The sequence below is a fragment of the Pogona vitticeps genome, chromosome 5, assembly GCF_051106095.1.
Source record: "Pogona vitticeps strain Pit_001003342236 chromosome 5, PviZW2.1, whole genome shotgun sequence".
NCBI classification, from domain to species: Eukaryota; Metazoa; Chordata; class Lepidosauria; order Squamata; family Agamidae; genus Pogona; species Pogona vitticeps.
This window is the reverse complement of record NC_135787.1, coordinates 138,380,900-138,407,782: the sequence shown is the minus strand read 5'-3', so window position 1 is coordinate 138,407,782 and position 26,883 is coordinate 138,380,900. Positions and strand designations below refer to the sequence as shown.

Sequence of the window (26,883 nt, the reverse complement as noted above, 5' to 3'; positions counted from 1 at the left end):
CTCGACCTAGGACTACTCTATTTGGAACTTTGTCCTGTCAGGTGATACCAAAAATGTGTCGGAGGCAACGCATATGGAACGTGTTCAGCTTTCTCTCCTGCTGTGCATGAGATCCAGGACTCACTGCAGTACAGGAGTGTGCTCAGGACACAGGCTCTATAGACCTGGATCTTGGTGTATGCTGTCAGCTTCTTGTTTAGCCATACTCTTTTAGTGAGTCTTGAGAACATGGTAGCTGCTTTGCCAATGCGTCACTCCAGCTCGACATCTAGGGAAAGAGTGTCAGAGATCGTTGAGCCAAGGTACACAAATTCATGGACAACCTCCAATTTTTGTGTGGAGATGGTAATAGAGGGAGGTGAGTCCATGCCCTGGCCCATGACTTGTGTTTTCTTCAGGCTGATAGTTAGTCCAAAGTCTTGGCAGGCCTTGCTAAAACGATTCATGAGTTGTTGGAGGTCTTCAGCAGAGTGGGCAACAATGGCTGCATCATCGGCGAAGAGGAAGTCCCACATGCATTTCAGCTGAACTTTGGTCTTTGCTCTCAATCTAGAGAGATTAAAGAGCTTTCCATCTGATCTAGTCTGGAGATAGACACCTGTTGCAGTTCCAAAGGCATGCTTCAGCATGACAGCAAAAAAGATCCCGAACAGGGTCGGCGCGAGGACACAGCCCTGTTTCACTCTGCTTCACATGTCAAAGGGGCAGTACTGGGACAGGAATATTTCTTGTCCCAACAGAGCCTAGTAGCCACATATGACCTCATGGGATTTTAGAAGCTAATCAGGATGCAGACTGGTTAGTATTCAGATGGGAGAGCACCAGAGAATACCAGAGCTCTCTCAGTAGAGCTAGAGAAAAGCATCTTGAATCTACCAGTGAGAACTGACAATACAGGATGAAGTAATCCAATTGTCTGCTATAATTGTCCTATGCCCTGCTATTAATAAATGCTTGTACTGTACATATAGCGTTCAATAAAACTGAGAGAAAATGCTGGCCAAGATCTCATATTGTACTCAGTGCATAGGCAATGGAGTAACAAGAAGCCTCATTCTAGCCAGGCTTGGCACATTTTTGTGTGCTCAGTATTTACTGCTTAGTGGCCCAATGGACAGGCCTTCCCAACAAGGTTTTTATTGTGCAATTGCCCTTTCTCCTTCATGGAATGTTACAGGAACCAGAAAATATCAGGTCGTAACTCTCCCAAATTTTCCTACTACATCCATTGTCTTTTCTGCCCCTTCCCCCTCGAGAAGAATTAGATGTTAAAGGAGAAAAGACAGAAGACTTGCAAAGCCTTTTGATCCTGAGCAGCAAAGCTGGTAAAGTCTACAATTTGTTTTTGTTTTTTTTTTAATTTCTTTTCACTGTTGGTTTTTACTCTTATTACTGCCTTCTACTCCTGTCATTTGTTTTGTTGATCATTGTTGCTTTACTGTTTTGTCATACACTGTAAAATGCATTTTTAAAAAATAGTAGAAGGATGGTTAAAAAAAAACCACCCACATTTTAAATACATAAATTTGCATCCCAAAAGTATTGTTATGGTTCAAATTCTTAACAGGGAAAAAAATTAACATTTCAACTTGTAGCAGCAAAACAAGAACTGGCTCCCAAAGGGAAAGACAGTAAAGAACAATCTTTAGATAGCTGCTATAAATGGATTTAGGACATAGCCTTTGCCAAAAAGTTTATATGAACTGATTTTGACCTGTTGGCTCAAATCCTGATGAGCTGCTACGCTGAAGGCATAGCTTTTGGAGGTGAAATGCCCCACATCAAGAAACCTTCCTAAAACATATGTGTTGCATAATGAGTTGCACAATTTGGCAAACAGCAGATAAGGGCAGCGAGATTTCTTGACTTGAAGCAATTTGTCCAAAAAGTACACCTTTGTTTAGCAACATAACAGGTTTTCCGCCAATATGGTTCCCATTTCTTTTATTTATGTGACAGGAGGAAGAAAATGGACAGCCACCTCCAAATTCACATGGGACTTTATGGAACAGCCTATTTTAATTATTCATATTAAAATGAATGAGTCATTTGGGGAAGATAATATCCCCAGTGTTGTTGTATTTATTTGTTTATTTGTCTATATGAGATATATAGCCGTACTGTATTTCTTCAACCTATGATAAAGCTTAAAAATATTTTTAAAGTTCCAGCAGCTGAAACATATAAAACAAGGTGGACAACTCTCAAGGATTTCAGGGTGATTTTTCACCCCCCATGATTCTCTAGGGGGCCACACCAGCTCCCTCATAAGGAAAAATCAAAAACAAATGTTGCTGGAAGTTCTTTCCTAGTTTTATTTTTGAGGTTTGGAGCTGGGGGACTGACACCCATTTTACTACAAAGCCAGCACTCCTGGAGGATTCCTGGATCAGAAAATGATGTTTTACATGTATATTTTCCTAACAAGGAAACATCTGGGGGGCCATAATAAAAGCCCTGATGAGCCACATGAGCAGCTGTGGATGCACTTTGCCCACCCTGATATGAAGAAAACAACAACAACTCCAAACTATATGAAATCCCTTTTTTTAAACATATGGAAGCTTTTTTTAAACTGTCGTATTTAGAGATGGCTAGTGATATTTTACTTTATTTTACTTTTTTTTTTTATTTTACCTTTATATTGATTCTAATCTATACACTTGCTAACAAACAAAGTAAACTTAGGTAGATTAGTCACTAGATCTGAATTCAGGACTGATCTGATCCAGCACACTTTATTTGTTTGTCTTTCTGGCAACCATGAGTTCTGTAAAGCTCTCCTCCAATACCACATTTCAAAGGAATTGGATTCCGCCGCCTCCCACCCCATCACTTTCTTCACTGTATAACATTCACATTTCTACATAGTGAATGGGAATACCATAGCATAGGTTATATTTGCCTTGGTCTTCACTGACACATCCTTACATTGACACAACCTTATACTACTTTCCAGCTGCCATTTGATCCTTAGTGAATGCCAAGGGAGAACTGGAGAGAAACATCCCTATAACAGTCCAGCATGGTTTTAAATGAGAAACTAAAACTTTGATTTCTGTTGTATTGTGTTCCAGCAAGATCTCAGGAGATGAGGTGAGTAAAACTGTACTAGTTGCCTAAAGCAGCAGGACATAAGCCATCAAAATGTACAAATCATTGCTTTCAAATGATTACTATGCATTCTTTTAAATTATTTATAACAGTACTGTTTTTCTACACTCTTTGAACTCAGCTCTGAGTTCAAAGAAAAATGAAAACATTCTTGGCATAGCACAAAAAAAGGAGCCCACCCACTCTGTAAGACAGATCTTTTTCAGCAACTGAAGAAGTGTACAAGTGTACTTCTTCAGTTCAGGGTGCGATCAGATCGGAATTTATCCTGCTGTTTGGACTGCTGTAAGAACAGGTTGGTTTGCTCCTTTTGACAGCGATCACATGACGTAATCACAGGAGTGAGCCAAATCATCCCCGAGCATTCCTACCTACAACTTTCTGGCCCCTGTTAGGGCTTCTACGTTTTTGTGTGCAGATAGGATTACTCAAGTTCCCAGTATGATATAGTGGATAGAGTGATGGACTAGGACTCTGGAGAATAGAGTTTGAATCCCTGCTTAACTATGGAAACTGACTGGGTGTGTGGAACTGGTAAAGCCACTCCTTAAATATCTCACTTACCTTGAATGCCATATTAGGCTCTCTATAAGTCAGCTCCAACTTGACAGCAGACAACATACACACAGGATCACTCTAGTTTGGTCCATTTCCAATGTGTGCAATTGCTGGAAACAAACCAAAAGTGAGCCTTCATCAAATTTGCCAAAATTGTGAAGTTGCTTAAGTGCAGGTTTTCAACTAGACCTATAAAAGAAAAGTGATACAGCGAATATTCACAACTCAATACATACTTTTTAAAAAAATCACTTACTTAGGTCCTCCACGGAGCTGAGGAAATAATTAATTGGCAATATCCTGAAGTGGCTGCCTCATTAAGCTGTTTCATGCCATTGACAAATTGACAGCAGGCTGCCATGGTTGCTTGAGATCCATATGCCATTTGGATGCAAGGATCACACCAAATGGCAGATATGTTGGGAGGTCTTTGGGTCCTAGTCCTAAGTCTGAGTCCAAGTCTTTGGTACTAATTCCTGAGTCTCATGCCTCAAGTCCAAGTCCCTATTGAAAACAAGCTTTTTTTTTCTCCAGAAAAAAAGGGAGGGGTGGGGTTCTGAGTCCTGAGCCAAATCCAAGTCATTGAAAAAGAACCAAGTCAATTCCAAGTTGAGTTATTGGTGTGACTTAAGTCCAACTTGACAGCAAGTCCCAAATCTTGAGTCCTCATCCCTACTAAATAGTATGCGAAATCTCTGAGTAACCCTATTTAGCTTAACCCAGCCCACTCCAATTGCCATGTGCAGAGAAGTCTTCAGGTTGATTGTTACTAATCAGTACTATTTGGCAGGAAATCAGGGAGGGGGTGATATTTGTTTTTTAAGCAACAATAGGAAATGGAGAAAATCTTCTCCATTCTGTCCAAAAAAGTTAAAATCGAAGTGCAGCACTGTTCCCTGTCCTTTTGTCCCTAATATCCATTGGTAATAATGGACACCTCTGCCAGATGAGAACTCTGTCAGCTCCTCTTCTACAAGCAAAATTCCTGTGAAAACTGGCTTAGCAGTTCCCAAGCAGAGACTGCTGGCAGACTATCAGCAGTATATCTGGTATAATCCTCTGTAATAGTTGGAAGCAGAATTTATGAAAGAACGGCAATCCCTTTTCTCTCCTCTTTAAATAATGTTGAGAAGCCATTTATAGATTTCAGTGGCAGTTCCCACCATAAACAAGAATTATAGTGGAATGGTTTTAGTTCTTTTGAACGGTGATGCCAGATGATACAGAAATGGAAAGAAAATGGGTCCCCGCACTTTTTCCTCTTTCCTTCCTTCCTTGCTTCTCTCTCCCTCCTTTTTCATTCTTCCCCCTTCCTTCCTCCTTTATGGAAGAGCTGGCAAAGCTTTTTGTACAAGCCCACAATGCACTACTGCTGTGCCATATTAACGGACAAGGAGAAATATTTTTCCAGGATAAAAGCTACTAGGCTTAAATTCTGTGCCTACTTATTAGGAAGTAAGTCTGCTGAACTCAAGGGAGTTTACATTTTAGTAGGCAACATACAGGATTGCATTGCTGATGGCCTAAAATCAGATTGCAGGCCATACATAGCTTATGCCCAGGTGGCTCTGGACTGGAATTCACAGCATCTCCAGGTAGAGTGACCAATGAAAAGGGATGATAGATACCATAGTCTAAAAATATCTGGAGGCCCAAAGAATGGTGGATGTCATGTCCAAGGGTGAGTGTATTGTTCTTGTCAGTTAGCCTTACCAGTTCCCCAATCCTGTTTTCAATTTTCTGCTTCTTTTTTACTTACATCTCTCTTTTGACCTCTATCCCTGATGCCCATGTGGCCACATGACTAGACATCTGAACATTGATGGAAGAACAAGCCTGTCCATCTCGGCATGTCTACGGTTGAATGAAGTGCAGTAAGCCTGCCTTTGTCTTTTATTGAAGGCAAACATTAGCCAAAGCACCACATGAGATGCGAGTGCTGAAAGTGTTCCAGGGAGAACAATTTCTACTCCAGTTGCACTGCGCTTAAGCAAAATATATTCGGGCCTAAGTCTGCAGCACGTTGCACGCTTGTAGGAAGTCATGCCATTTGATGGTCATGATCCCTTTAGGCCTTTGCAATCTATGAATCTGTGACCTCCAGGTCACACAGCAATGCGTATCTGTTTATCTAAACTTTTTCCAATGGTGGATGAGGCCAAAGGGTTTGGCTAATCAAAGAGTCATCCTGTTTGTTTTGAGTCATTAATTACTTAGGCTGTGTCTGATGCTGAGTTTCTTTTCTCTGCACATTCTAATTACAGATGTTACTCTTTGGAAAGGAATAGTTCATTGTTTTTCTAAATCGAGATCTAAAAGAACAGTTCTATACCTATAACCCCCAAGCATTTTAAGGCACTTTTTAGCACTTATGGCAAAAGATGTCATCTTCATGGGATGAAGAAGAAACGAAGCAAGTTTGTTGGCATGGGAGAACTTATCCTCTGCTTGTCCAATAAAGAAGCAAGCAAGCAAACAATTGGAAATCTTTCATTTAATACCAAAGAAAAGGGGAAAAGTCATAACTTCTAGAAAGGGGAGGGAGAGGCAGGCATTATTACTAAGTGGAATGAGATGGCTTTGCTAATTAATTCTTTTTTAAAAGCTGCTTTACATCATCAGCGAACAGTAAGTTCCACTGTGTTCAGTGGGCTTTTTACCCAAGCAAGGATGTCCACAGAAATATTTGGGTAGGTGGGAATTGTATAGTTCTTAGTTGCTTACATTTAAAGCAGGTAGTCAGTGTGGTGTAGCAGGTAGACTGAGGGACTAGAACTCAGGAGACCTGAGTTCAAATCCTCTCTTAGCCATGGAAACTCACTGGTAAAGGTAGAACTTAAAAAAAACACTCTTTAAATGTCTCACTTACCTTGAAAACCCTATTAGAGTTGCTATGAGTTGGTTTTGACTTGATGGCACATCACACACATACTTCAAAAAGTACCAATTTTAGGATCCTGGAGGGAGCACCCTCCCTTTGTCCCACAAGACACCCATAATCAAGTGATGTTATGATGCTATCAATTTGCTTCCAATTTATGGTGACACTAATATGTTTTTCCAGGTATGTGAAATTTTGAAGGAATGGTTTACCCTGGTCACCACTGAATTAATTTTCATGGATGAGCAGGGATTAGAACCCAGGTCTCCACAGCTGGCATGCTACATGGGCATTCCCTCTTGAGTGATCCATTCAAGGAGTATGTATTTCAAGGTGTGGGGGGGAAGCTCATGCCAAAACATACACTCTATTAATTAAATTGCATACTTTTGATACAATAACAATAAGAGATCTATATTTATCAATTTAAAACCTGTAATCCCACACTTTTGAATCCGAGGGACCCACAAAAGAAGCTTGTGACACAATAAACAACATAAAGAACCATATACAACACGGGGGGGGGGGGGAACACAAGGAAAAAACACAGATCTTTACTTCTCATGTCCCCCTGCCCTGGCAAAAACATCTGTTTTAACCAGTCTCTAGAAATAAAGTAATGTGGGTTACCCATCACAGGCATGGATCATTAAGTAAGCATGACAGAATAAGAATCACAATCCATGGAACAAAGCACTGCACTGAATTAGAGGGAAGTGCTGTCCGGATCCTCTGCAGTAACTAGACCACAGTAATAGTCTCTAGGACAAGGTGTTCCTGGTTTTCATACATATTGAATAGAACTTAGAAGTAATTAATTACAAATTATTACAAATGAATAGAACTGCCGGATAGCTCTGTGGTTCAGGCATCTGGTTGTGAAGCCAGAGGTTGGGAGTTCAGTTCCCTACTATGCCTCCTTGGTAGGAGCTGGGGCTGGAATTGATGATCCATAGGGTCCCTTCCAGCTCTAAGATTATATTATGTTATTATACTCCAATACTGAATCATTGTGTCTCATACTTCTGTTGAGAGTGTTGAGATGCCAGCGAAGAGGAAAGAGAGGACGTGTAATTACTAACATGGGGGTGGGTGGGTTTAACATGGGGGTGGGTGGGTTAAAAATTAAGAGACAAATGAATTTTGTCTTTTTTAAGAAACTGAAGAGTAAATAATTACTTTTTGAAATTATGGCTATTATAAGGTTACCTAGCTTGCTTTCGGACCTGAAACTATACAGGTAACGAATTAGATTTTTAAAGCATCTTGAGTGTCACTCTCAGTTTGTTATGGACACCCATCCAGAATAGAGATCAGAGCATGTATAGACTAGATAAATATATTTTATACAAAAGCTCTAATAGTTCTTGAATGTGTTCAAGCCACATGGTACCATCAGCATATTGGGATTTCATGTTTCTAATGAAGGGCACAGTATGTATTCAGAAGCAAGCCTAATATGTTGAATGAGACTTAACTTCACAGAGGTATGCACAGGATTACAGATTTAAGCATATTTACCTTAGGCTCAGTCTTATCCAGTTCAGTGGAATTTAATTGTGAATGGGCATGTGTAGAACTATACTAGATAAATGACACTGAGGCATTCATGCCATCATTCAGATTCTATCAGTAGCACACTCATTATTCAGTACCTTCATCAGGCTGCTCATGTTTAATTTCCTTTCCATTTGATATACTTGTGATAATTGTGGCATTAAAAGCACATCACTAAGAAATCCATTCTGGGTTTAGCTCAATTGTAGTTCTCTTTTCTTAGAGGCAAGTCTCTTCTCTCTTTTTCAAGAAGAAGATGAATAAAGGATTTTGTGATCTGCAGCAATTAATCTAATGAATAATCAATGGCAGTTTGTTTAGTGATATTGTTTTAGTAATTTGCATTCAGCCAATAAATTGTGCTACCTTGTATTGCTGTATAAAAGCTTCCTTTTCAATAATTTTTAAGCTTGCAGTGTAAAGCCCCCTGCCTGTCTGGAAAGGTAATCAGGTCAATTCAATGTTGTAGTTCATAATCTGCTGTAAGAAGTTTGATTTTAAAAGTTCAAAGCTTACATTTATTGCACAAGTTGTCTTCCTGCTATTTCATCTTAATGTAACCTTATGGAAGCTTGATCATATTCTTCAATATTATATTCTCCAAGGCTTTCACGGCCGGGATCCAATGGTTGTTGTAGGTTTTTCAGGCTTTTTGGCCATGTTCTGAAGGTTGTTCTGCCTAACGTTTCGTCAGTCTCTGTGGCCAGCATCTTTAGAGGACAGGAGTCAGAACTCTGTCTGTGCCCTGGAGTTCTGACTCCTGTCCTCTGAAGACGCCAATCACAGAGACCGGTGAAACGTTGGGAAGAACAACTTTCAGAACACGGCCAAAAAGCCTGAAAAACCTACAACAACCAAATTATTCAATATTGTTTGATATCAAGACAATTAATTAAATTAAATTATTATTTTAAAAATAATGTAATGTGGTTGTTAAACATATATATATATATATATATATATATATATATATATATATATATATATATATTTTAAAAATTGTATAATAGAAATATTGTTCTGGGAGAAAATGCCTTTCGTCCTTTTTTATAGTGTCTGGAGGCATATGCAGCGTGTGAGATATGTGAGGAATGACTTTCCAGTTGAGACAGGTTTCTCATGATTCCTACCAGCTTCTCCAAACACAGGCAACCTTTTCTCTGCCCATTTAGTGACAGTGCTCCAAAAACCCCTTTCTTCAGAAGTAAGCCCTGTAGCATGGCATTACTACATAGGGAGATATCTACTTGAGGTCTTTAGTAGTATCTGCTCTGATTGGCACCAGTTTTCTGGCGTTTCGGGCAAAGGTCTTTCATAATCCTAGCTAGCTGATCCTTGAAAAAATGATCCCACTAGGAATTGAACTCTACTTGTGCTTTGCCTTTGAACTATGGCTCCTTTCTGTCACACTCTCAAACGTTTAACTATGGTAGCAGTAATGGAGTATGGCAAATACAGTAATACTGGTTGCAGAACTATGCTGTGCAACACTGCACTTATTCAAATTGTACAGAGACTTGTGGTATCTTAGCAGACTAATGGGTCTTATTTGGCCTGTGATTTCATGGATTGTAGCCCACTTCATCAGATGCACAGAAAAGGGTGAAGTAAATGGAAGTCCACAAAAATGTCTGCCAAATGAAATTTGTTAGGTTTTTAAGGTGCTTTAGGATTATAAAATAGATAGAAGCTGATAGCACAGTGATGTTCCAGTGAGAGAATTCCTCAGAGCAATCAGCCTTATACACAGATGTCATGCTTACCTCCCAATGACCAATCACAAGACAAAGAAATGGTGACACTGAAGCAAGAAAAAGAGTGAATGTAGTAAGTAAGTAAGTAAGTAAGTAAGTAAGTAAGTAAGTAAGTAAGTAAGTAAGTAAGTAAGTAAGTAAGTAAGTAAGTAAGTAAGTAAGTAAGTAAGTAAGTAAGTAAAGGTTTAACAGACTCCTTCCTTTCAAGTTTTTAAGAAATGGGTGAAAACTGAACATTTTTAAATGGCTTTTTTTAAAAATGTTGACCTGGGATCTTAAGTTGTTAATTTTTTGTTGTTATTTAAAGTCAAGTTTGCTTGTGGCAGGGGACTAATTATTTGTTGTTATAAATTGTATGTTTGTACTGGGTCCCATTTGACTGAACTTATTGTTGTAAACTGCCCAGAAAGTGCTATGTACTATGGAATGATACACACAATCAGTCAATCAATCAATGAATAGCTACCAAGATATGAGCGGCAAGAAAAAGATTGTGTTATGACAAAAAGACATCATTCAGCACATATGGAATTCCCACTTTTAACATCACACTAACTGCATCATCTAGTCTGGCCTCTTTTTTTGGTAGCCAATTACCTACCTGAATTTCACATAGTTAATGTTAGTTTTATCTCTTGTTCATAGGTATGAAGACTTTGTAGTAGGAATATGTCATTATGCTTGCTTTCATAGGAGTCTTGTGTTCACAGAACCCTATCACAGGGGGATTCTGGCACCAGACCCTGTTTTCGGCACCACAGCTCCATCCTGAAGTATATAAAATAAACAATAGAGTAGAATGAATAAATAAGGTAAGATATTGCCACATGTGACCATTTTGAAGGACATGATGTTTCTGAATTGATAGCTGCAGGAAAGGAGGAAATTTGGCATGATGCTATATATGTCTGCTTAGAAGTCAATCCTGGAAATAAGTCTCACTTCAGTGGCAGTTACTGTCAGGTAAGAACTTATAAGCTTGCAGCCCAATCTGCAGCTACAAAAACGGCCCTTTTACTTGTCTTGAAATCTCCTGTTCTAATGGAACCTAACAGGACATAGGTGAATTGCTTCCCATTCCACAAAGTTATGCAACTGAAACAGATTGTATGTTTCCAAGTATCATGGAAACAGATTTTATGAGTCTATAGCCCTCTACCTCTAGCCTGCCTGCATGAGAGTTAGACCTGCTGAAATCAGCAGAACTTCATATTCTTACATTCTGTTTCAGTCCTTTACATTGCTTCTGAGGAAGTTGCAATAGGATGGCTTTTGGTTCGAGCTAGAAGGGGTCTCTAAGTCCCAGATTTGGGGTGAGGTGCTTCCCCTTTGTTGGACACGGGCCACCTATTATGGCCATTGCGACTGCTTACTTAAGATGTTTCCAGTTGGACAGCTCCAGTACTAGTAAGTCACTGTGCAGCCATTCCCTTTTTTCCCTCCTCCTGCTTCTTCTATGCAACATCTTTACTCTGCAGCAATCATTTTGGAAACATGGACATTTATGGGACAGTCCAGATGTAAATGTCTTCTATCATGTTTTTCTCCTTTTCTTTTATCAGGGAGGGAGGAATGTGGAAAAAAAGACAGAAGACAGTGTCTTTTGATGCTTAGCTTTTCGAGGTCTCCATCCAGAACTCAAAGCACTAAGCATGAAAAGGCATTCAGCCTTTTTGTAATAAGGAAAAGATGGAATCAGCAATGAAAAAACACAGGAAGGTTACAAGAAGAAGGCATGTTGGCTGAACCTCCATGACCAATAGAAAATAAGGCAGGAGAACTGCATGATGAAGTCTTGTCTGGAAGTACTCTCAGTGGCCTGATCCTGCAAGGCAACAGTTTGAAAACAACGGCATACCATTTTAACTGTTGTGTTTGTGTAAAGCAGCATTAAAAAGAGGCATCAAGTGAGAATGCAAATGAGAAAGTGGTGCTGCCTAGATAGGTTGCCTTTTCTTGAGAAGTTCAGAATCTATGGGATTGCGTATCAGAATTAATTAATCCTATTGACATATCAGTATCCAGACAAAGATAAATGCCACTGAATTCAGTGGAATTTATCCCAAAGTCTAAAGTCAACTGATGCCTCCACATTGTGGAGCTAAGCAGAAAACAATGAATAGAGAAAGAAAGGGAAGGCATAATGTGAAAGGTGTTGGCAAACTATTCTGTCATGCAGGGGGTGCTACAGTGGACCCTCGACTTACAGACGGCTCCACTTACACACTTTTTGAGGTACAGACTTCTCTGGCCACAAAATTTAGGTTTGACTTGCAGCCAGAGAATCGACCTACAGACCGGGGAAAAAAAAGCAAAATGGAACAAAAACGGCCGGTTACGGATTAATTGGTTTTCAATGCATTGTAGGTCAATGGAGCCTCAACCTACAGACTTTTCAACCTGCAGCCACCATTCCAATACGGATTAATTCCGTAAATCGAGGGTCCACTGTATAGGGTTGCAAAAAGGGCCACATGGACTAAGTGTTGCCTGTTTATTTTACGTCATTTATTTAATTTAAAGTATTAACCACTGTTCTGGTCATCAAATTCCCCATAGCAATTTAGAATAAAAAATATACACACACACATACACACATTCAAAAACTCCCAAACCTGGAATAATTAAAACACGCAGTAGCCAGAGAGTGAATGAAAGAGAAAGAGTGAGAACGCTCAAGATAACTGAACAATTCATTCCCGATACAGATCTGTTGACATATGAAGCACCATAAAGAAGCCCTAGAAACAAGCTTCTAATTTCCTTTATTGACAAAGATCAATGCGAGCTGAAGCAAGTGAAGGAAATAATGTACTGCGGCAATGCAGATCTGAAGGTGCCTAGATATTACAGTGATAAGAGTGCCTAGATATTACAGCGATAAGAGTTTCAGAAATGCTTGAACAGATAGCATGAAAGAACAGAGCAAAATCTTCATGGCATAAATTAGGAGTAAACAGAGCAGAACAATTCTGATCAAGTTTTCCCCAGCTTCCCTTCTCCCTACCCTCAATCTATTTCCTTTACTAGACAGTCTTGGAACCCTTCCAGAGGAAAAGGCTATGGGGAGGGGTGGAGTGGGGAGTATCTTAGCTTAAGGTTTATAACTTGTCATAGTTCACACACATTTTTCTCACAATGTATTTTCAAGCTTACTGTAACAAATGTTCCTGCTTCTTTTTTTTCCAAATCACATCCAATTTATGATGACTCTAGTAGGGTTTTCAAGGTATGTGAGATACTTAAGAAGTCATTTTACCAGTCCTGCCCCTCAGTGAGTTTCCATGGCCAAACAGATTTGAATGCATGTCTCCCGAGCCCTAGTCCATCATTCCATCCACACCCTCACCCTGGCTTTCACCATTATAAATGTTCTTGGGATGAGTCCAATTTTTACTCCCATTTGGAGTAGTCCCATTTAATCAATGCAGCTTATAGAAGAGTTGATTTAACAAATCCCATCCATTCAGCAACAAGAACTATATTGAGCCAAATCTCTCACTGCTTAGAATCATGGATTTGGAAGGAGCCTTATATTGCCATTAAGTCCAACTCCTTGCTGAATGCAGGAATCCAAATCAAAGTATATCTGACCGGTGGTTGTCTAGTTTCCTCTTGAATGCTTCCAGTGCTGGAGTGCTACCACCTCCTGAGCTAATTGGTTCCATTGTCATACTGCTCAAACAGTTAGGAAGTTTTCCCCCTAATATTAAATAAAAATCTTTAACTTAAGCCCATTATCATGTGTCATGTACTCTTGAATTATGAAGAACAGATCCTGCCCTTCCACTGGATTACTATCTTTCAAGTATTTGAAAAGTGCTGTCATATCTCCCCTAAGTTTTCTTTCTCAAGGCTAAACATGCCCAGTTCTTTCGGTCTTTCTTCATAGAGCTTGGTTTCCAGTTCCCTGATTAACCTCACTGCCTTCCTCTGAATTTGTTTCCAATTTATTGGCATCTTTCTTAAAGTGTGGTGTCCAGTTCTCGAAATGAGGCCTAACAAGAGTCAAATAGAGGAGAACTAGCATTTCACAGGATTTGAAGACTATACTTCTGTTAATATAGCCCCAAATAGCATTTGCCTTTTTTTGCAACTACATCACACGGTTGGTTCATCTTTGGCTTGCAATCTACAACAGTTCCAAGATCCTTCTCACTTGTAGTATTACCGTGTCAGGTATCCCTCCACCTTGTAACTGTGCATTTGGGTTTTTCCCCCTCCAGGTATTGCTCTTATCCTTGCTAAATTTCATTCTGTTGTTTTCAGCCCAGAGTTTGAGCTTTTCAAGATATTTTTGAATTTTGTTTCCATCTTCCAGGGTATTAGCTCTTTCATCCAATTTTGTGTCATCTGCTAGTTTGAGAAGCATTTGCTGCACTCCCTCATCCAAGTCATTAATAAAAATGTTGAAAAGCACTGGGCCCGGGGCTAAGCCTTGTGATACCCCACTTATTACCTACTCCCGGTTTGAGAAGGAGCCATTGATAAGCTCTGTCCAAGTACAATTTTGTAACCAACTATGTATCCACCTAAGATTTGTGCTATCCAGCCCATATCAATTTAGCTTGCTAAATCAGAATATCATGGGGCACTTTGTCAAAGGCTTTGCTGAAGTCAAGATAAATTAAACCTATAGTGTTCTTACCATTTACCAGGGAGGTTACCTGATCAAAAAATAAGATAAAGTTAGTCTGGCAGGATTTGTTCTTGACAACTTTGTTTCAGCTTTCAGTTATTACTGGATTGTTTTCAAAATGCTTGCAGGGTGACCACTTTACAATCTTCTCCAGAATTTTCCTTGGGATTCATGTTAGGCTAACTTCTCTAGTTCTCAGGTTCCCCCTTTTTGCCCTTTTTGAAGATAGGGCCAATGTTAGCCCTCCTCTGGTCATCCCACTCTCTACAATTTCAAGAAATTAACAGATAGTGGTTCTGGGAGCTCTTCAGCCAATTCCTTCAATATTCTTGGATGCAGTTCATCCTGCCCTGGAGATGTGAACTCATTCAAAGTAAAAAGGTATTCCTTGACTATTTGTTTATTGTTGCGCTTGCACAAGGACCTATCCACAATCTTCTTAATAATTGTTTGCCATTAAGTAAATTCTGAGTGAAAATACAGTACGACAACAGCTGCCACCACCTGCAAAATGGCAACTCTTGTGCAAGAGTTGTTAATCCTTTGCTGGTGTCCAGTTGTCCCCTGTTGTTAATCCTCAGCTGGTGTCCAGTACACTGGTGGGGTGTGGAATAGAGAGGTACTTTCCTTCAAATTTCCAATGGGAGGTGCCCCTGCCCTGGTCACAAAGCACCCTCAGTCCTATAGCAACTTAACCAGTGAACCTAATCTAGCTGTGATTAACAAGTGGATGCAATCTACTGGTCTCGTGTGTGTGTGTGTGTGTGTGTGTGTGTAAAACATCTGTCTCATTAGAAAATTTCAACAGATGTGTAATTTGCTATGGTTTACACAGGGATTGATAAAAATTAGAATGTACATTCTGCTCTATTTTGATGACCCAGATTTTCTACTCAGCTGTGATAAACAAAGCACAATCCTCTGTTGAAGTGAGCTTTGTTTCTTTTTTTTAAAAAAATTAGTGAATATATTTCCTTCTGCTCATTTAATAGAAAGATGGTAATTAGACTATTATTTTAAGTGATTATGCTTACTTTTTTCTTGTGACAAACCACATGCAGCTCTGCTTATGAAAGAAGCTTTATCCATTCTCTCTGGCATCCTGTTTTCCTCCCAATCTTGCCAGGCAAGCAAATGAATTTCAACTCATTTGGTATGAAATGTTTCACTTGTGTTACGAATTGCAGAAATAGAAATTAACTACCTTAGCAGTGACTGCCAGTTGTAGCCAACCTAGATGTCCTGTTCCAAGGCACAAATGTGTGTATTTCAGTGTCACGTGTGAAAATAGCCAAAGAATGAGAGCCTGGAAGAATCTATTTGACTTTCTTATGATCATCCTAGAATAAGCAGTTTGCAGATTTTCAGCTTTCAAAATGTGAAGCTGATTTTAATGTTTTAAAGTTTCATGAGTGGCTTCTGACAGGATGTTTTACAGACATGACCACCATAAATTGCCCAGCTCAGTGGTCAGGTTTAGGATATTAAACCTGCCAGGTTTAATCCCCAACACTGATAGAGAGAGCTAGGAAAGACTTCAGAAGAACTGCTGCCAGTCAATGTACAGGAAACAACATAAAGCTAGATGGATGACTGATCTGATTCTGTACTAAAGGCATTCTCTATGTTCCTTCCCAGGGCTGGTCCTACCAATGTGCAGCATAAGATGGCTGCATCATGCAGTAGATGCTAGGATGATTCCAAGGGCAGCACAAGTTCTCCTCCTGCCTAATCAGGGAAGAGAGATGCTGGGCTCCACTGCAGAAGGGGTGTCTCTCGCCCAGGCACTTTCAGTTAACTGTTTATAATCATTGGTTCTCAAGGCCAACCAAAAAATGGCTGCCTAACCAAAAGGGACAGAATGGTAACTCAAACTCCACTTTCTGGACTGCCAATTGAGACTGACTTTCACACCAGGAAGAAAACAATGTCCTTCATTGTGCCAGAAAGCAGCCATGTTATTTAAGGGAGCAAACCTTGAGGCGGCCACCGCTTGGTCCTCCAATAACCTGCCACCACTTTCCACCGTGAACTAAGCTGAGGCAGTCACCTCAGGTGGCAGAAGGCTAGGAGCATACAGAGGAGCTACCCACTGCCCAGAACCTGTGTTGATTCTTTTCATTCCCGGGCACCTCTGGCATAGATGATATCCCCCCCCACACACACACACACACATGCACACAGACCCCTCCAAATTATTCAGACCTTTCTTCAGGACTAGAATCTGCCCACTAAATCAACTTAGAAATTATATGATTCTATGGAAATCATAATGCGTTGCGGTTGGATTGGCTTCGGCAGGACATAAGCATGAAATAAGTTACATTTTGCAGGTCGTAGGGAGACGGTTGGCAACACATCAAAGGTGAAACCAAATACTGTATTATGGCATCTCAAATATCCTTCACGCGCGCATTTGGGCAAGAAGGGGGGGGGGAAGACCCTGAGATTTTATGGCTCAATCCCAAATCTAGAGACAGATCTCGACAAGGAAGAGGAGGTACAGGATCGAATTTAGCGACCAACTATTTCTCTCTGAATAGAAGCTTGTTACCGAAAAAAAGAAAGAAAGAAAGAAAAAGAAAAAAAAGGAATTGCCAATATTCTCTAAGGAAATTAGGCTAGTGAACCTATTTCCGAGATGTACAACTACCGGAGTAAGCAGCTCGGTGTTTAAAACATTGCCTTGCGCGGTCAAACTTCATATAGCAAAGAGGAGATGCTTTTTTTTTTTTTTGCCCGGCTAATCATCCGTGTCATCTAACGACACCCAGATTCCTTTAATAGCCCAGCGATCGCGGGGAAGCTGATGCCTTCCTTCCCCCTTCGCTATCCAACCCCTCGCCTCCGGCTCGCTCGGCTTGTCCTGCTTGAGGAACCCGGAGAGGAAGCACCGGGAACCCGCAAACCATTTTTCCATTCGTTTTTCAGGCGGCGTTGGGAAGCAACCCGAGCCGATCCCTGCTCCGTTAGCTCGATCCGGGCTGCCGGGTTTTCCGAGCTGCTCCCGAAACAAAGCCCTTCGGCGATTGGTGCGTGAGGGCGACTGCAGCCAATGGGCGGCGGCGGCGGGGGGCGCCCTTCTCATTGTAGTGGGCACCTGGAGCCCGAGTTCCATTGGGGCGAAGAGTGCGGAGCGGTGCGGGGGAAGCGGAGGTGCGCGGAGCGGCGGACTGCCTTCCTGGTGTAGTGCCTTGTGGCTGACCCTTGGTGCCCGCGCTTTAACATGCTTGGCTCCGGCTTGCCTCGCTAACCCTGGGAGAGCCGCGAGGACCGAGCCGGGTCCTTGTGGAGCGCAGTTGGCTTCCTACCTCGCCTTCCGTGCCGATGCTTCGACCTTCTTAGGAATACCTGGTGGGGAAGCTAGGTCGGCAGAGTCCTTCTCTACTTGGAGGGTGAGTGGCTAGTTCTCTTAACCCCACCTCCCCCCCCCCAAAAAAATAGGTCTTGTGTCCTGAGGTTGTGGGGCGAGAGACACCTTCGTTTTCTGGGATGCGAGAAGAGCCCGGGCAGATGTCGACCGATTTCCATCCACTTCGGCTCTCGGAGAGTACGAAAGGGCAGGCTGTCCTCATCCCCCCCTCCCGGCAGGCTCTCCTGTCACCTTCCGAAAGACCTGAGACCGAGGGACGGGTTTGCAAAAATCTAGCTCTTTTGAGTATCCGCAGCGATCCATCTGCCTAAGCAGACCCGCCTGAGCGACGCATTTAAAAAGGGCGCCCGGCAGCCCTCCTTACTCGGAAGTAAATCGCTCTATATTCGATAAGCTGTGCTGCCAAGTTTCAGCAGAATTGCGCTTCGGAGGGTGGCCTCCCTCCCTCTTAAAGGGACGAATTTGGATCCCTGCAGATCCTCTTCCAGGATGGATCAAGAAAGGATAGGGCTCCCCGCCCCCCCCCCCCACTCCCAGTTTCGTTAGTGCGGAAGACCAGCAACCTCGTCTTTTCCTTGTAAGGGTGACTGTCTCAAATGCCGTGGTGCAGTCAAGCAATTCTAGACTCTGGACTTTTTTTGGGGGGAGGGGTGCTTTTTAGACTGTATTTAGCCAGATGTTGTAAACTATACCTGCTGGGTTTGTTGGGGGAAGGGGCTTCTCCAGCTGCTGCCGAGTAGGGCTCATGGTTCCAAAGTCCTGCCTTGAGGAGCCCATCCCAAGATGGCCTTGTCCGGTTAGAGCTTCAGGCTGTGCTTCTACATTTGGGGTCAGTGTCATTGTGCTCATGGGGACCTACACCAGAATAAATATGTAGTGTAAGCAGACCTGCAAAAGGAATAATGAATACTGTGTGTTGTATTTGCTTGTATTGGGCTCATTGCTTGGAGAGGCTGGTGTAGAGCGATCTGCCCTGACCAGTAAGACCATAATGATGGGACTGATTCCAGTTTGAACTCAAGTGGAGGCAGAACTCGTGCTGAGTGTTTAACTTTGCATGGTTATACCTCCTGCATGCTCAGTTGTGCCCCTTCTCCCCATGCTCTTACACCCTTTCAAGAAGAAACTTAAGCATCTAGAATGAAACATAGCATTAAAAATATCTGAACCCATTTATTATACGGAGGTCAGGGCATGTGTATAATTAAAAACTCCTTGCACCAAGGAAAATTTGTATTTGTCTCTTATGCTTATAGTAAACTTTTACATTGTCATCAGAAGGGTGTGATATTTTAAAAGCCCCCAGTTAGTGCTGCAGGATCTCTGGCTTTATTTATTGTTTTTACTCTCAGAGGGAAGAAAGTTCCATCTGTCTTTCTTGCAGGCTATGCCTATAGATGGGTGTGAGTTTCAGCATGTCTGCTTGAATCAGACTCCAGATGTGTGAGCTCAGCTGTTGCCTGTCATTTGGGTGACAACTGGCTTTTTCCCCTTGCAAGTTTTTTTTCCCCTTTCTCCATTATCCTCAGCCCAGCGCCAGTGTTTCAGCTCTCTTCCAGTATTTTGTGTATATAGCAGTCCCATGGGGAGGGGGAGAGGCAGTGTAGCTTGGTTGTCAGTAGGTCTGTGTATTTAGATCTGTGTATTTAGATACTTGTAAAGTTACAGGGGAGGGAAGAGAGGCTAGGCTATTCCCTTGTATTGCGAAATTAGCTTTACTTTTAGCTTAAATGCAGAGATAGAGACATCACTATGAGAGAACTTCCCTAAAGTCTGGCTTCCCTCTTTTTCCAACAGCACTCTGCCTTTCTTTGGGGATTTAAAACTTCTACAGCAACCATTTGTCCAGGCTGGCTGGTTGTGGAGTGTGTGTTTTTCCATTCCATGTGAGTTCTGCCTCTTTAGGTGGATGCCTAGGTTTTGTCTGTCACTGTTCTCATAGCTGGGGCGGGGGAGAATAAAAGAATAAAGTTTGTGTATGTGTGTGTTTGGCTAGCTCTAGTATTTTAAATGTCCTCTACTGGAGAGCTGAAAAACACTGGGGAAGATTTTACAAGGTCCTAGCACAGCATTTATGTAGAAGGTTTAATGCTAACCTTGAATATTTCTCACATGATAGAATAAAATAAAAGGATGAGAAAAGAGATTGTTTTTATATTTCCCCAGCTTGAAATGTGGCAAAGAACACTGAGCTTTTAGTTAGCAGGAGTTCTTTCTGCACACCCTTTTACTTTCTAGGAGTTTAGCAGTGTCAGATTGGTTTTTGAGAATGTTATTCCCTTACTTCAGCTCTGCTAAAATCTTTGGGAGAAGATTTGTATGGAAGGATGCTTCTGATAAGCATATTGCTTCACCTGCATGATGATTTAGCCATCTTAGAAGCCTAGGCTTAAAGTAAATCATTACAGCAATAGATATTTTTGTTTTCCAGCAAGTCCTGGTGAAAAGTCAAAGAAATTACAGCTTGTGAATGTTTTCTTGCAAATAAGCCTCACTGCATTAAAGAGACTCATGTAAGTCTAAAGTTCTTATCCTGTGCTCCTTTTCTTTGCGATAATTCCCCTCAATGTAGGAGGACTTATTTCCAAGTTGACTTTGCATTTAATCATACTATTAGATGTATTTAGTAATGCTGTTGTATTATTTTTTTTTCTAGTAAAGGATACTGGAATCAGCCAGTAGTTACCTAGAAAACTTTAACATCAGTTATGGAGTACTGGTGGTAGTGATGAGAGAGGAAACCTTACAGGGTTAATAGCTGAGCTATTAAGATTGGAGTCAGATGTGGTTAAAAGCAACAGGAGAGTCTGGATTTCCCTAATATCCTGTGGTACAACTGAAAAGGTAACTGTATTTCTGAAGGGTGTTTTTCTAAAAAGAAAAACCCACCTTGTTTCTGTTTAGGAATCCTGAAAAAACTGTAGCTTGCACAAGTGAACCAGAAATACTCTAATGTACAATGGTGAATTGTGCTTGTTGTATTTGTACTTGATTATTTTAAAAATGTGAAATGTGTTCAGCTTTTTGTGTAGAAATAAAGGTAACGCTAGTGTGCCTTGTTTAAAAGGCAGAGTTTGGGGGAGAAGGTTCAGAACAGTAAGATCCTGTCTTATAGCTATTAAACATAGTTATTGTAGTCTCTCCAGCATGACTAGTTTTATTAAAGCATTACTTGTTGGAGATGTTGAAATATATGGCTATTGATGCTTATTTTTGTAGCATGGATAGCTAAGAGTTGCCTTGGTGAAATGAAATCTCTGCACTTCCTTATCTGTTAAGTCTGTCTCCCCCTGTCGTCTTAGAAAATAAATGAGGTTTGTTGTGTGTATTGCTTCAGCACACTAGACTCTCTCCTGTCTGTTCTATAGGAAACAGGGACCTGAGGGGTATTTAATATGATTGCTGGGCATCCACTTGTAGTATCTCTTTGGAGAGGGCAATCAGCGTATGTGGTAGATGCAGTTTCATCTGTACTGACACTGTCATGAGAAAAAGACAAGGGTTTTTCACTTTTGCTTGGGGGATGTTGGTCATATTATTTTTTGGACTAGAAAATCCATTTTGCCATGTCACCTGGGGGATTTTGGAATATGTAATTCCAGGAAAGTGACATTTCCAAATCCTGGTTAGATCTAGCACTGCCCACATTTTGAGCAGGAATAGGCTCAAAGGCTACTAGAATAATCCTCTGTTCCAAGGTAGGGCAACTACCCTACTGTAGTGTCTGAAGCCTATTATATTCTCCAGTACAGCGGTCCCCAACTGTTTTGGGACCGCGGACCAGCTGAGCCTCCGAGGAAGGCAGGGGTACCCCTGCGGGTGTGTGCGCACTCTCGGGTGCATGCATGAAGCGGTGGGGGAGCATCCACCCGCCCACCAGTGCCGGCATGAGCGCTCCCCCACCCCTTTGCACATGTACAGGGGCACCTGCACGCCCGCCTGCCACCTGCCCACCCCTTCTCATGGCCGCTCAGCCGCATCCACAAAGCAGTAGGGGAGTGCCCGCCAGCGCCAGCATAAGCACTCCCCCACCCCTTTGCGCAAGCATAGGGGTGCCTGCCCAATCCACCCACCCACCCCTTCGCGCGGGCACTGAAGCACATGTGTGAAGGGGTGGAGGAGCGCTCGCGCCGGCACTGGCACACGCACACGTGCGCAAAGCATCTGTGGGGAGGGGAGTGCATGTGGGGGGGCAGGAGGTCTGTCTTCGCGGCCTGGCCCAGCTCAGGCCACGGACTGGCATGGGCTGCAGACCAGGGGTTGGCAACCTCTGCTCCAGTACATTTCCCAGCAGCATAGTGAGGATCAGTAACTCTTATTCACTAACTTAATATAGTGTGGGGAAAAGCTTTAGGTTTAGGAGCATGGGAATTTTTGGCATTTCCCAGTAAGGCTGGGAAAAATCACTGGCTTTAAGTCTTGGAATGGTGCTTTTAGATAATATAGGTAATATTGGCTGAAACCCCATTGCTTAACATAGTAAGCCGTAACTAGAGTAGGCCCACTGAATCAGTGGGATCTGGTGAGTGAATTTCTCCACAAACTCCATAGGTTCATTGGGCCTACTCTAAGTGTGACATTATGCTAAGCAACAGACATTGAGTTAGATGGATAGGTGATCATGCTTGCTATACAGCGATTTTCTATGAGTATTCTCTAGTCCTAAGATTTGACCACAAACTGCCATGACTAATCTATCAAAAATTGTCATGTTTGCTTTTATTTTTCTATGTGCTTTTAAAAAACATTTCCTTGTCTATGGACTGGCAGTCAAAGGCCTGCTTCAGAAGATCATCTTTGCAGAGATATCATCATTAGAAAATGGCAAAGATGATTGGTCAGTTCAATTCAGGATGTGAACTCCATCACCTTTCTAGATCAGCTTTCCATTAAGAAGTAGCACGGCTTAAGGAAAAGCATGGTTTCGAGAGTATGCAGATATGAATACATATGTTGCATTTCCACGTCACCATTCATTCTTTCCACTGTCTGTATTTTCTCTTTTGATAGCTGAAATCCTGTCCTGTAACTCACACTGAATCCAACTGACAGCATCATCAGTTGCAGCGATGTTTTGGAAGTAAAAAAAATCATCTAGATGGTGGCAGTTTTTGGAAATTAAAGACCTCCCCTCCTGCCACAGGGCTCCCAATGTCTTTCCCCATGACAAAAGGGATTCCTTAGGAGTCTTGAGACCTTTGGAGTAGGTGGGGAGACCAGGAATGTTAGCCTTATCTCGTGTAAGTTATGAAACAGGATTTCAGCCATTAAACCAGAATGACTTGTCATTTCTTCACAGCACATTTCTTTTTTCAGAAGTCGGAGTGCTCCATGACATAAGAGCAGCTGAAGCATTGAATACAGAGAAGTGTTTGCAGGCAGTAACCATAGGTAAGATTTTGCTGGATAACTTTTGGCCTCAGTGTAATGTGTTGCTTACGGGAGAGTGCTGGAAGAGGTCAGCCCCTGAAGTCAGATCGCATCATCCTGGGAGTTGCAACTCAGCCTTTTGCCATTCTCCGTGTGGCCATGTCCTTTTCCCCATGACACAATATTGGCAGTTTCCTGCCTTTTGTATGGGTTTTCCCTGTTCTCAAAACCTGAAGTGCTGTTCCTAAAGCTTAGGTGCAGGCAGTAAGACCTCTAATTGAAAACATGGCAGTATTTTTTTGGTTCTAACCTTTTGCCTTTGGCTCCATGCATTGTTGAGATGTGGCGCTCAGAACTTCTCTGACATTGCATTTGGTCTTTTGGCTGAAAGAGTTCTATCTCTGTGGTCTTTAATGTGCTGACTTTTTTTCCTGGGTCCACTCGTGATACCATTTACTTGCCTTTTGCAGTAAGAGGAACTGGGGGATGGGTGGAAAAGTCAGCCTTCTTCCTTTCCTCCATCCAGCTAAGAAATTGTGAGAAGGAACATGTTTTACAACTTATAGCACACTGATGTCATGACACTTCTGGCAGGAGTACTCAGATTGACTAATCAGGCTGTGTTCCTCCTTGCCAAAATGACAGTCTTTCCAGATGCAGCTTCCTTAGTTCTTGGTCCATTGTCAAAGGGTATTTCCAGTTCTTGAGAGAAATTTCTCAAGGGAGCTGTAATAACTCTTCTTTTGTCTTTATACAGTGTTCATGTTTAGTCTCTCTTTTTTTTCTAAATTAATTAATCTTGTTAGTCTCTCTCCCCCTCTCTCGGAACATGGTATAACAACTCAGTATGTATTTATTAAAACTTTTTTCGTGATCAGTTCTCTGCGGAAAACATTTCCACCGTATGCATGAGAGAATTAAGATGCTGAGAGAGAGAGAGAGAGAGAGAGAGAGAGCAGGAGCCAACACAAACACTTAATATTTCTTTTAAAAAAAACAAAGAAAGTAACCAGCTACAAAGCTGCTATCATTTACCTTTTTTTGGAATGATGCCTAAAAGAGCAATTTGCTGCTTTCATTTCCCACCTACCCCTCCTTTCTTTTCCTTTTTGGAGAAACACCACTGACTACAAGTCAGCACAGAGTTAAATGCACTTCAGTTAAGTAGCTGGGCTAGAGTATAGCTAAGGCAGACCTGGGCAAAATGCGGCCCAAGAGCTACATACAGCCCGCGAGCCTCTCCTGTCCGGCCCGCGGACAGTTTTGAACATCATAACCATTTATAGCTTTTTGTCTAAAGTTGATCAGTTGCTTATCTTTAACATACCGCAAAAAACCTCTTTAGTATTTGTGAAGATGAAGAAGTTTAAAATAAAAACAATCATAACATCACTGTTTTATTTTATTTTTAAGTAAAGTTGGTTCGGCCCCTGAACACAGTTCAGATTTTTTATGTGCCCCCCCCCTATAGAAATTAATTGCCTACCCCTGAGTTAAGGGCATGTCCAGACTGGTCCTTTTGGCGTAGGCTAGTGTGGTCTAAATAGGGTCAGGTGAGGTAGAGGAATTGTAGGCTATTTAGTGGATTCTAATGTCCAAATGTCATAGAGAGGCAAGCTACGCATGGTGGTGCAAGGGCAGGGAAGGAGCCAATCAACAGCAAAGAGACACCCATCTGCTCTTTGTGCTGCCATTTGGCTACATCAAGTTTTGAGAGCGGGAGGGAGGGGAAGGCAGAGAAAAAGGAGCAGGACACACAGAGAAGAGGTGTGTGCAATCTCCTACCCACACCATATCTCACCAATGGAGATAAAAGCAAGAGATCCCCCCCCCCCTTTTGCACCTTCTATTATACACACAAAGAGAGAAGAGAGGAAGAGGCAGGGATTGCTCGGAGGGCACAAAGCAGATTAAAAAGGAAAGGGGGTACATGAGTCCAAATGAGAGACCTCCCCAACAGGATCTCTTGCCTGTGTAAAAATAAGAGAAGCTTAAAACTCTGCTGCAGATACACACACATACTTCTCTGTTCACACTTTGCTTTCCCGCCATGCTTACCTTTTCTGCCTCTCTTTTGCATGCAACAGACAAACCATTCCCCCCCCCAAAAAAAAACACTTTGCTTTCTTAAGTGTTCACTTTTCTAAGTAACTTCTTTGTTAAGCATTTCATGTTAACTAACATTCAAATCAGAAAAAGCCTTGGCAGCTTTGACAGCTGGAAGGCTCAATTTTAGTCAATTCCCAGTGACTGCAGTGATTGGAAATGAACTAAACTAGAGTGAAACCAACCCACACTGAAAAGCAGAAGCCTCTGAGAGGGGCTCAAAAGGGCATGGGGCTAATTAGTCTGCTGATCATATGGACACTGGAAAAAAGAGTGGAGCAACCCACCCCAGAAGTGCATCAAAAGGGGGGGGGCAAATGTTTGTCTGGACCTGATTCAACTCTGCTGGATTATGGCCATAATCTTGTATTGCTGGTGTCTGAGACATAAGAAACCACACAGCTTGTAGTGTAATCTTCAAAGTATTTCTCAACATATTTCACTGGCTACATTCTGTTAGAAGGCAGTTGTGGGCAGCTACTGCAGGCCAGTGATGGAAAAGAGAAGTGGCTGGGGCAGTGGTTGAAGGACTGAGCTATGAATTGAGATGTCCCTAATTTAAATTCCACCTCTTTCAGGAATGCACTATGTGGTCAACAAGAGCTGTTAATAGGGTAGACAGCCAGGGGTTTGTCTCAGAGTGCTGAAATACAGGGACCCCAAAAGTTTCCTGCTGGGGATGTATGAAAGTACCTTTTGGTAGGGTAGCAGAAAACACAGAGCAAGATGGCTCAGTGCTGAACTAATATGGCAGTTGTACACTTAGACCCAAACTGGTTTCAAGCAAGCATGTAGCTGCAGCCTAGGTGGGATGGTTTCTGGACTGGAGGCATTGCCCATGTTGAACCTAGTTAGGTCACGGCTACGGAAGGATGGAATTCATGACCCATCGGTTGGCTCTGCTTGTTCTAAGACATGCATATTAATTCTTGATATCTGGTGAACAGAAGCCCCATGTTTCTGTTTTCTGAGCACCTTGTTACTCTTCACTCACTCTGTAAGCCGAGATGCCTGGTAGACGACTGTTTGGCTATGGACTTCAAAAAGAAAAGCAAGTACAGTAGCTCCAGAACAACATTCCATGCTGAAGTTGCACTCAAAAATACGTGCCGCAGATCCCTCATCTCACAATCATGGTCTTTAACTTGAATAACAATTCTGTTTGAACTACTGCCCATTATGTGCAGTATTGGCAGTATAAAGCAACTGTATACCTTCCCCCCCCCCAAAAAAACCCCCATGTCTAATGGCCTTCTGGAAATGGATCTGTAATTGTATTTAATTTACAGAAGGATACTTGGTTTCCTGTGAGCCTTTTTCTTTTTTGAAAGAAACTTTATTGCTTTTTAAATATCACAGCAAGTATATAATAGCAATCCAGTTGTTGAAGTTAAAGGTAGCAGCACACCCTGGCCTTCAACATGGGTCATTATAAAGCAACTGTAATGTGGAGAAGGGGATAAGAACAGAGAATAAAATAGATTTAGTCCATTTTCTTCTACCATTCTGTCCTCCGTTCTTTTCCAAACTC

The 26,883-nt window shown here is 41.8% G+C and overlaps 1 protein-coding gene across 3 annotated transcripts in view; it reads left to right on the top strand.

The window, feature by feature from the left end:
- The first annotated feature begins 17,758 nt into the window (after positions 1–17,758).
- The window catches only part of PRICKLE1 (prickle planar cell polarity protein 1), a 97,444-nt gene continuing 88,319 nt past the window's right edge, over positions 17,759–26,883 (top strand). The window contains exons 1-2 of one of the 3 annotated variants that reach the window (XM_020799432.3): positions 17,770–17,898; positions 23,193–23,267. The gene's annotated coding sequence lies outside the window, so the exon portion shown is untranslated. Of the gene's footprint in view, positions 17,899–20,532; positions 20,721–23,192; positions 23,268–26,883 lie in introns of those variants that run through there. The other 2 variants (XM_020799433.3, XM_020799430.3) reach the window with 2 other exon arrangements.